At 35.0% G+C, this 11190-nt stretch overlaps 1 protein-coding gene across 1 annotated transcript in view; it reads left to right on the top strand.

Moving 5' to 3' along the window:
* The first annotated feature begins 1621 nt into the window (after positions 1-1621).
* Positions 1622-11190, top strand: part of CSRNP3 (cysteine and serine rich nuclear protein 3) — a 93467-nt gene continuing 83898 nt past the window's right edge. The window contains exon 1 of the mRNA XM_007450057.1: positions 1622-1874. The gene's annotated coding sequence lies outside the window, so the exon portion shown is untranslated. The remainder of the gene's footprint in view (positions 1875-11190) is intronic.

The raw sequence follows: 11190 nt of genomic DNA, 5'->3' as shown, positions 1-11190 counted from the left end.
TCCTCTTAATGCCCCAAGGTTTTGCAGCTTTAGTGTAGCTCTTGTGTGCAGGGGGAAAAAGGAACTTGAGCATTTTGGAACAAATGCATTAAAATGGTGGCATTTAAAACATATCTGAATATTTTTTTCAATGTTAAGAAAAATCCATGAAAAGGCATTTATTTAAGTCATGAAACATTCTAAATCAATGCTACCACTACAAAAAATATTATAAAGAATGACATTAAGTCATTGTATTTAGAGACTGGCTAAAATATTTAGCCACATGTGCCTATTCTGGCTTTAAATTATTTTTAAAAATTTCCATTGACAAAAAAAATTGTGTTATAATTATTTCCAAAAAATAACTTCTCATTAATGGAAGGTTTAAGCAGGTGTATAGATTTACTATTTTTAAGATTACTGTATTACTTACAAACACTATTAAAATGTAATATATAACTGTACAGAAAATTTATTTTCTGATCTTCATTTATGATGCTTCTGACTTTTCTTTCTGTGCTCTTTGTTGCACATTGCGTGTACTTGTCATAGGATTTCCATTGAGATTAACAAGCAACAAGCTTTCAGTTACAAATTCAATTTAGATTATTAAAGAGATAAGAAGTTTATTTTTTTCATCAACTTCCAATTATTAAATAGCTTTTTCATTTGGAAATACACAATCCATTTTCAAATTTTGAGAAATAATTTTAGGTAATTATTTTAAAATGTATTTCAGAAAGATAATCTGATTATACCTATGTGTGTGTGTGTATATGTATTAATTCAATATTTACATAGCAGAAAATTCCTGTAAATGTTGAGTAGTCAGCTCTGAAACTACTTGTTAACACTGAAATCAGATAAGGTAAACCATATGCTTTGTTGAGGTAAGCGGTCTAAAATAAGTTACTGAGATTTTAAGAATTAATATGAACCACATGTCCTTTAGATCTTTAAATTGAAATCTTCATTGTTCTTTTAAGTCAGCTGTTCTAGGGATGTGTCATCTTTTGAGAAGATAAATTAATCATCTACCTCACTTATATACATCAATAAAAGAGACTCACCCTCTCATCTACTTTATCAAAAATAATTAGAACATCTATATTTTTATTCATATATTATATCTTATTTTTATTCATATATTGTATCTATTAGTGATTGAGATTTTCATTGAGGAGATTTTTAGGGAAACAGCCACTTATCCTTTTAGAGAGCAACCTCCTCCAATAAAAAGAAACACCAGCAATCTAAAGATTAAAACATACTGTCAAATCATTCAGTTAAGCAAGGCTCTTTAATAACATTTGTACAACAGTACTTTCAGAAAGCAGAAGGTAGGAAATAGCTCTTTGCTAGTTCCCCTTCCTTAAATTATTATCCAGCCTCTTATTAAAATAAAATCTAGTGAACTTCCTTTGAATGCCTGCTCAAACGCTTTCTATAATAAAAAAAAAAAATCTTGTGAAGGGATTTCCATAAGTTGTGCTGCATTAATGACTTAGAGCAGCTTCCTAATCTGTTATTCCTTCCTCCTAGCAGACCTCAGCTGATAAAAATATCCATACACACAGTGAAGTCAGTGGCATGCCTGGCTTTCTCAGACAAAACTCCCATGTGATCACATATAGGCAGCCTCAGTGAGGCTGATGCCGTGCAGCAAGCAGTAGGTAATGAGTCTTTGTGCAGAGTGAAGCTCTTGTCGCTGAACAATAAAGCATACGGTACCAGCAATAAAACACAGGGCTGGCAAATTTCAGAAGATTCCGCTGAACCAGGAAGAACAGTGCCTTCGGTGATGCTGACACACATTATAAAATGATAATCAATTTATTTTGGATTCTAATGAATAAAGAGTGCAAGGACTAAGACTACAGCTATTTGAACAGGTCAGTGATTTTATAAATTACTCCTACACTTCCTTGTGTTTGATTGGATTTAAATTAGAATGGTCTGATGTGTGTTTTGCCTTAAACAAAAACTTTGCAAGATATTTACAGTGTGTAATATGAAGGATGCACTTGAATTGACCCAATTCAATTAAATGGCTGATGTAGTCAGATGTGATAGAGAAACGTTTATATGATTATAGTAAACTGAAAAGTTATTTATTCTATTTAAAAATTTATGGGTTAAAATCATTCAACAATTTCTAATCTTCTAGGATTCGGAAAGAACATAAAGCAGAATACTACTAACAAATAGCTCAAATAAAAAGCTGCACATTAATGTTTCCGGTATTAAAAAATCCTGTATTGCAATAGTTTGTGTCTTATGATTTGGATGATATATCCTTCAAAATTTATTGATGTCTTTCAGTGCACTGCAAGAGGTTTAGTGTATTTAATTATTTAAATAAAAAATTTTAAAACCAAGAAAATTTTGAAATGTTAATAATGCTATCTCCGAGAATAATGCATTTTATATTTAACTATAATATAGTATATATCTGTAGTAATCTGTTGTGTGCCTTTTATTTTGCATGTTATATTTCTTTTGATAGATGGGAAATATTGCATTAAACCTTTTATTTCATGAATATTCACTCATTAGTGGAGAAAACAAATTAGCTTAATTTAAAAAAGAAGAATTGATTAGTTATGTGATGATGCATATTTCCATTGACTCACCATTTAGAAAAGAAGAATATGTGCCTCCATGGGTATTTATAAAAATATGTGCACACATGACCTTCTGTATCTAGAAAATAACCACTTCTTAGGTTTATGAGCAAGAGAGTTTATGTTTTAAATAGAGAGATTGCTGTGTGTAGGAAGACAAGGAAGAAATAACTCTAGCAAATAATAGCACAACACTGAACACTGAACGTCTCTGTCAAAGACAGACAAGCATTACTGCTGCATGAATCTTTACATCAAAACACATAGTTTAACTTTGCTCTGCATTTTTACTGCTGTATTGTTTTAAAGGCATCGTGGGACCTAAATTCTTTACAATTAATTTCTTGGACACCATTTAGGATGATCTTCTCTAAGGCACTAGAGTACATTTAACGTTTTATAGAATTACCGGTGACTTCATGTATTTGTATAGTGACTCAAATAATTGTATGCCTGTAAGATGCTGTTTAAACCACAACAAAAAGAAATACCCTATGTCCCTGATTATGCGTGTACTATGTATTCCAAGGGGGAAAAAAATAGCTATGTTTCAAAAACAAGAGAAGTTAATGAAAATTTTAAATTGGCCTTCCACATGTATTTAAATGAAGTATTTGACTATTTGAGTTTCCTTGGTTACCACTGTCGCTGCTGACAGCTTCTTTTTGGTGGGGAGGGGGGAAAGCAGCACTCCAAAGCAAAGAGTTAAAAAACACTTATCCATTAATAGACGCGGGGGTGGGTGGGGAGGCGGGAGGCTGTGATGCGGACAGCCCGGCGCAGTTGGTGCCCACTCCCCATCGCGTATTGCAGCTCTCGGGCGATTCAGGTATTCTGGCAGAACCGCAGTTCCACAATTCCTTACCCAGCATTCCGTTTCAGCTGCTGGAGGGCTGCCTGAGCCTTATGCAAATGAGACCAGCTCCGAGGCTTTGACTGCAGAAGCGAGAGGAGGGGGGGCAGAAGGGAGTTCAGAGGTCACAGGGCTGGTGGAAAGGCAGGATCGGTTGCCCGAAAAAAAAATGCACTGGGCTCCTCTGCAGCAGTGTTTTGCAGCAGTTACATGAAGTGTGCTTTATTTCTCAGAGTGAAGATCTTAACAGCGTGTGTGCCGTAGTCGTTTAAAGTAAACGCAGGTACGGTGACAGATTTCATGATGCGCCTGATTTTATTTCTATAAAAAACACTGATGAGCATTGGCTATTTTAACTCATTGTGGAAATTGGCAGGGTGTTCTCGATTTTCAGCTTCCCCTAACTAGTTTATTAAATCTTCTTAATGTTGTATCAATTTGAAACGTAGGTGTTTTTTTCCAATGGAATAATGTCATGAGAGAAAAAATTGGTTTGGGGCTTCTAAATAATTCCATTTTGAGGAAAGTTTTTGATTGCAGAGAGGTGTCTGGGTTGAAACAGCTAGCTGAATATCAAGACTTTCAACTTTTAGAGGATTTTCACATTTTTAAGAAATGTATTTTAAATGAGGTATCTGGAACTAAATAATGGAGTTCTTTTGTTCATACCCCACATGATACCATAAGGACAGTTTTAATAAGTTATATTTTCATTTCATTGTAAGAGAGGGTTTCAGTTTTGAGAGTCTTCTTTCTGTATTTCATTGTTAAACATCTTATCAAAGAAATCATTTATTTGGGGGTCACATCCTTTAAATACTTTAATTTTCATAATTGTTATTAATTTTCTTTGGAACTTTTTAGACAATGCTATTTTGAACTCAACATGTTCAACTTCCTATGACTTTTCCTTTCAGTTAAATCTGGATTGTGAAGTGATCCTCATAAATGTCACAGGCAGGACAAAAGTCTTCTTTTTCCATGCACTAAATTTCACACTTTTGTAAAATGTGTGATCACATCATAGAAAAGTCTGACCTGAACCAAACAAATGTGTACTCACTTTTATTGTTCATATTGCTTTTTTATTTCCAAAGCATATTTTTAAATAAAGTTAAAGCATCGTGATCAGACTGTTTATCTATATCATTAAAATTTTTAAATATATCAATTCAGCAGTTACAGTGCTGATGGGAATAATGTTATTTTAATTTGCATCAAGTGTGCATCTGTCTACATTATAGGTTGTACGTGTATGAAAATAAATTGGAAAGATGAAGAGGCAAAATAATGTTTAGTCATGAAATAACTGCTTTATGCTTTCATATTTGCATAAGATATTTTGGAGTGAATTTTATGCAGCTTACGTACAAAGAGCTAGTACATGTTTAGATAAACTTTCTTTTGCATTGAAAAGGGGGTGTTTATTTTATTATCATGATTAAGACTTGGCAGTTTGGCAACAATATCTTTTATTTTTAAATGGGGGGTGGGGGGAGCATGGAAGGCCGACCAAAACAGGAGGATGGCCATTTAAAACAGTGATTTAAAACAGTGAAAGACAATTACTTGAAATATTTATGAAATCACTTCATAGTAGTCATCCAGGGCCAGATTCTCACCCTTTATCACTCTATGGGGACATTCTGACATTTATCCAGGATCCCGAGATTAATTTAGGAAAAGAAATTCATATTTTGGTATGAGTTTTTAAAAAACAAACTGCCATTTTCTTCTAAATTCTCTTTTGAAACTTTCAGTAATGACTGAAGCTTAAGGGGGTATATTTTAAATCAATTATTTCCTTTTTATGTTGAATGGAAAATGCTGTCCTCTGTCCTCTGGTCCAAACAACGTATTTGTTTACTTTTGTTTTATACATATGTATATAATTTATATATATATATAAATATATATATATAAATTATATATAAATATATATATACACATAGGTTATGAAATACCTATGTTTACATATATTTATATATGTATATATTGTTATGCATACTATAAATTATATATATTTTGTATGTATACATACATACATATATTTCAAACAGCCAAATAAAATCTTTCTTACGGTCAACCATATTTAATCCAACAATTTTGAAAAGCAAAACCTCTTTATTTCATTTTTAACTCAGGTAGTGCCCATAGTTTATCCCTCCCAACCTCTGCGTGTGTTCTAGGCAGGGCACAGGGAGGAGGAGAGAACTGGGTTTAAAATTCATTTAGCTTGTCCAATACTATTAACTTTGTAAATGCAACCGCTACCCGTTAGCACATTCTGAATATAGAAGTAAAAACAGTGCGGGCAAAGAAGGAGAGCCTGTGAAGATTCTTGGAGAAAACGTGGTAATAGACAAATGTGAAATAAAGAGAATTGTTGTGCTTCCGTGAGCCACGAGAGAGCTATATATGTCCTGCAGCAAATTTATGGCTTTGAATATCCTGGAGAATTTATGTCTCTATGCAAATTCACTCAGAACTTTGAAGTCTTTTTTGCATTTGCTCGAGCCATATTGCTTCCATTCAAATCTCAGCAGCGTGTACCTAGTAAGTTCATGGTCTGGATAGTTGGGTGTATATAGAAAAATGCATTTGTGTAAATGCAATTCAAATTAAATTTAGAAAGTTAAAGAGTAAATAGAATAATGTAAAAACAAATCATTGAAGGAAGTGCAGTTAGTGTACTTGAAGAGGTGATGTTACATCAGACTTCAAAGGAATCTTTAAGGATTTTTCAAAAATTAATTTCCTGCTTTCTGATTACCAGTCTGTCTTTGTCATCACTTGAAACTAGAGACCATATTGTAAGCTTGGAAAAGATGTTAGGGCAAACATGTTGTACTCAGTCTAGCAGTATGGAACATAGTCTAAAATCTACAAATAACTGTTGTCATCTCAAAATCACATGTGTAGGTTTTAGGTTGTATCATCACTATATGTGTCCTCCTGAACTTCTGGTGCCTATGAAATAGAAAAAAGAAGAAAATAACTTATAACATATAGCAGGAAAATGTTCAAAATAATTGAGTATTCAAAACAATCACATTTCTTCATTTTAACCTGGCATTTCTTAGGAAACAAAACATATGATTGCATTTTTATCGCCTATTCTAAAATTTAAATAGAATTGTATCAGTTTTATTGAAGAGTATAAGGACGATAAAATTGCAAAATGATTGTAAAGGTCTTATTTTTATTCCATAGTATTAGACACATGGCAACATTATAGTAATACTTTGTCTAGGACAGTTGGAAAATAATCTGTACTAAATTAACCAATTTTCCAAATAGGTAAAGTTTATGACAAATGGCCAGTTTTTTTTAAATGTGTTCATTGCTTTCATGGAAGCAAAATGCAGTACATGCCATTCTGCCTTATTGAGCAAAGTGGAAATCCATTTAGGCTTTTCTTCATGGCATAAGAATCATTATTTCCATCGTTACATTGACTTATTGCAAATGATAACACTGTTCCCCAACTGTACACCAACACTAAATGGTGTTGCTATTATATGCTTTTTGCATATAGTTTTATATGTTTTTTATATACTTTATATGCTTTTTATAAATTTATTCTTTCTTTTCTCATGTTACTATTTATTTTAATGGTTAACAGTTATTCCTTATCTGAGAGTAATTCGAAAATCAAGTTTGTGCACTTTATTTTACATTAACTTCTAAATCACTTAGACTTCAGTGGGCAAAGGGAGAGAGATAACATCCCTCTATACTTCTCCTATGTACTGAACTTCTGACACGTACATGTATGTAGTATACTGAGCATAGAAACATAGAAAGTAGAATTTGTTTTAGTTTTCTTATGTTCAGGATATTGAAAATCATGTTTGAGCTCTAGATAAATGAGAAATTGGTTCTTGTTGCTACAATGAGAATCTGTCATAGTAAACCACCAACAGAAATTTGAAATTACTTTGTCTAATAAGGAAATGAGGAATCTCTAACAGGTATACCAAAGAAAACACGCAGACCAATTGTTTTGGTGGTGTTTGACTAAACATTGGTGTCATATACCTATTCTTGCCAATTTCAGGAATTGTGTCTATTTCATTCTTAAATCCTGGGGCTTTGTGATACACCATCACCATGCTAGTTAGGAAGAGTTGTTACTCAGGCAATCTCTTATCTCCATGCAAGCTTACGAATCCACATATTCATTTAGAAATGCATTTAGCCGTGTGTGTGCATGCATGCACGTACACGTGTGCACACCTAACATTCTCCCCAATCACATACAAGAAAAGTAAGACAACAGAGCCATCAATCCCCATTTCTTTTAAAATTCACTAGTATAATGCATGTGTAAAGATACACGAGGTGGCTGATACCATACCAGCTAATAGGTGGTCTCTTACACTTTGAAGACCTTTGAAAAGCTGAACGAATATTGCTTCTCATTCTGTAAGAATTAGAATAGTCCAAACTATTGGGGAAAAGCTCCATATTCTGGTCTTTTTTTGCCCATTAATATTTAAAAAGGCCTGAGAACTACTTTAACAAACCTGGGTAACTTTGTTTAATACAATAAAATGTTGTAAACTTAGGGCAATTCATGAACAATTGAAAAACCTGGAAAGAATTGTATATTGTTTTCTTGATAAGTAAGTGCTTTTATTATGTAGTTTATTGAGTGTGTGAGTTCAAGCTGTATCATGGAGTGTGAAAATACTGAATAGGACAGTGGTTTGGAGCTTACCTTCATGTTCCAACCCTGGTGTCACTTCTAAGACATGGTCTGCAACCTACAATCCATGTGGCCTTGGACAGGGTACTTGAAAACTCTAAGCCTCATCTTCATCTGCAAAGTGGGGATAATTGTCTCTATATCAAAGGGTTTTTATGAAAATGAAATGGCATGATGCATGCCTGGCACAAAATAAGATCATTTTAAGTGATAACTAATATTACTATTTTTCATCCCACAGGAGTTGATTCCCTGGTGCTGATAAGACAAGTTCAGCTTAAGCCTATAGTTACAGATAATCTTGATAAAACATCTTAGACTTCAGTGGATGAGGAAAAGATGTGTTTTCCAAAAATAGAAACCCACTAAGTGTTTATTGGAGGTCATACCTAGGAGGTACTAAGCAGCTGATATCTTATATTCAGATGGGACAAGTGGAGAAGGCAGTCACCAAATTCAAACTATATGTGGCTTCATAGATAGCTTAAATCTTACCAACCAGAAGCATAATAACCACAAAATCCTCACATAGGATGTAGTAATATGTGATTTTCTTAGCTCTCTTGTTTTATATCATTTGTTGCTTTAAAATGTTTCATCTTTGGGCCTTTGCCTACTATTTTTTCTTTTCCATGTTGACTTTGTACAAATAAGGCATTAGTTGTTCATTCTGCTCACCGCAGTTCCTATCTCATCCATAGACTATGGACTATTCAATTACAGAGGGAGCCTGGCTCATGTTAGGCGCCCAAGAAACGTTTGCTGAGCCAGTGCTGTTGTGGAGCATGAGTCCAGTTCTACCTCATGACTTAAAAGTGCTAATTTGTTTGAATCATGAAACGATCTCTATTCACGGACTTACTGCTATTTTAAACTTCCTGTGTATCAGAATGTCTAGAAATATTGCATCAATTGATTTAGCCACAAGGTTTTTCAGAAGAAATTTAGAAAATATATCTACATTGTTTTACTTAAAAATTATTATAATAGTAGCATATCTAGAAGTGCTCTGTGATAACTATACATTGGTAGCAAGTGTTGGATAAATTGGTTGGGGAGGAATATCATGACTCTGCTTTTGTGAAACTTGTTTGAATGATGAAACTTTTCTAAATAGTGGCTTTCCAAGTTTTAAAAGGTGGTATGAGCTTGGTGTGATTTATTTCTGTTGTGAACCAGTTTTAATTTATGCCAGTAGAACCTTCACTGAGACTTGAAAATCCAGGTATTTAATCTTACTCTCTAAATTATTTTTACTAATTGCTGCTTAATGTGATGTCAGCTGAAGGTTGAATAACTATTGTTCTCTGCCTTAGATAGTAGAAATCTATATCTTGCCTAAGGTAGTAATCATTTTAAAGAACATCCAAAGTACTTTCTTCTACTTACTCTAATTTTTTAAATCTTCTTTATTTTTTGGTACAGTATCTTTGGCAGGATCCCAGTGCTTGGATGGGTATAGTCCTAAAGCTTGACTGTATTTTATTCTGACGTCCACTTTAGAGTACTTTATGAGGGAAGTGTATTTAAAACACTTTCCTTCATTCTTCTGAAGGAAAAGGATGTCACATTTCTTACATACCTTTTCAGCTACACTGACTACTTTATTATTTAGTCAGAAACTTTCTAAAAGACTGAAGAGAAACTTCTTAAGTGCTAAGGAGAAAAAATAACGTTATCTTCCAGTGCTGCAGTAATAATTCTAAATTCTTCCATGTCTGTGTGGTCTTTTTTTTTTTCCATAATGTGGTAAGTCTTGCTAATCTTCCAAGAAATTAGGCTAAATACTCCTCTTTAGTCTTAATAGCAAGCACATCAAATACATTTTTTGTTGGTACTTTTGTCGTTGGGGTAGGAAAAATAGGCTGACAACAGACACTTGATCAATTTTCAACAGTTTTTTTTTTTCCTTTTTTTTTTTGCGGTACGCGGGCCTCTCACTGTTGTGTCCTCTCCCGCTGCGCAGCACAGGCTCCAGACGCGCAGGCTCAGCAGCCATGGCTCACAGGCCCAGCCGCTCCGCGGCATGTGGGATTTCCCCAGACCGGGGCACGAACCCGTGTCCCCTGCATCGGCAGGCGAACTCTCAACCACTGCGCCACTAGGAAAGCCCTTTCAACAGTTTTAAAAGCCTTATCATGTTCTTGGTTGGGTCTCTGTGCTCTTGCTAACTGAAAACACGTCCTGAAAGTTAACGTTCTGGAAGGACTTTTGGCTTTCAGTTCACATGTATTCTGCTATATCATGTTGACAAATAACAAGTAATGAACAATGTTTAGGGTTAAGAGGCATTAAAAACCAAGTTCTGGGGGCTTCCCTGGTGGCGCAGTGGTTGAGAGTCCGCCTGCCGATGCAGGGGACACGGGTTCGTGCCCCGGTCCGGGAGGATCCCACATGCCGCGGAGCGGCTGGGCCCGTGAGCCATGGCCGCTGAGCCGGCGCGTCCGGAGCCTGTGCTCCGCAGCGGGAGAGGCCACAATGGTGAGAGGCCCGTGTATGGAAAAAAAAAAAAAAAAAAAACCAAGTTCTGGGTATCTTATATGGATCCTAATCCCAATGACAGGTAATATGGAAAGCTTCTTGGGGTCTCCCCAGCCAGACATTCATAAAGAACCCCTTTACCATTAGTAAGTGGAGTAGCCTTCCATCCCTTTGTCAGCAGGGCATAAATCAATTTAGCCATTGTAGTTTGCACACAGTGAGGGAAGAGGTATGGACAGTTAGAGGCACCTACCTTTGATGGAGAATCCATGGGTAAATGACGTTCATTTGTGCACTTTTTTCAGGGATAAGCACTCATTTCTTTAATCAAATTCTCAAACTGCAAATCATCAAGCTGCAAAACTGTCGAAATCCAAAGCACATAAAGTAACTCAGACCTCTAACTCAAGGTCATGGGCAACTCTGGCACAAGGAATTCATGCATAATTGGGGAACCCTACAATCGTTTCTCCATCAAAAATATTCATTAGACAAGAGTGCTCCCAGCATTTTTGGCTTAAGCTGACACCTAGACAAGA

This window comes from Lipotes vexillifer, unplaced genomic scaffold (assembly GCF_000442215.2).
Source record: "Lipotes vexillifer unplaced genomic scaffold, Lipotes_vexillifer_v1.1 scaffold330, whole genome shotgun sequence".
Classification (NCBI taxonomy): Eukaryota; Metazoa; Chordata; class Mammalia; order Artiodactyla; family Lipotidae; genus Lipotes; species Lipotes vexillifer.
The sequence above is the reverse complement of the archived record's forward strand: the minus strand, read 5'-3'. Positions and strand labels throughout refer to the sequence as shown.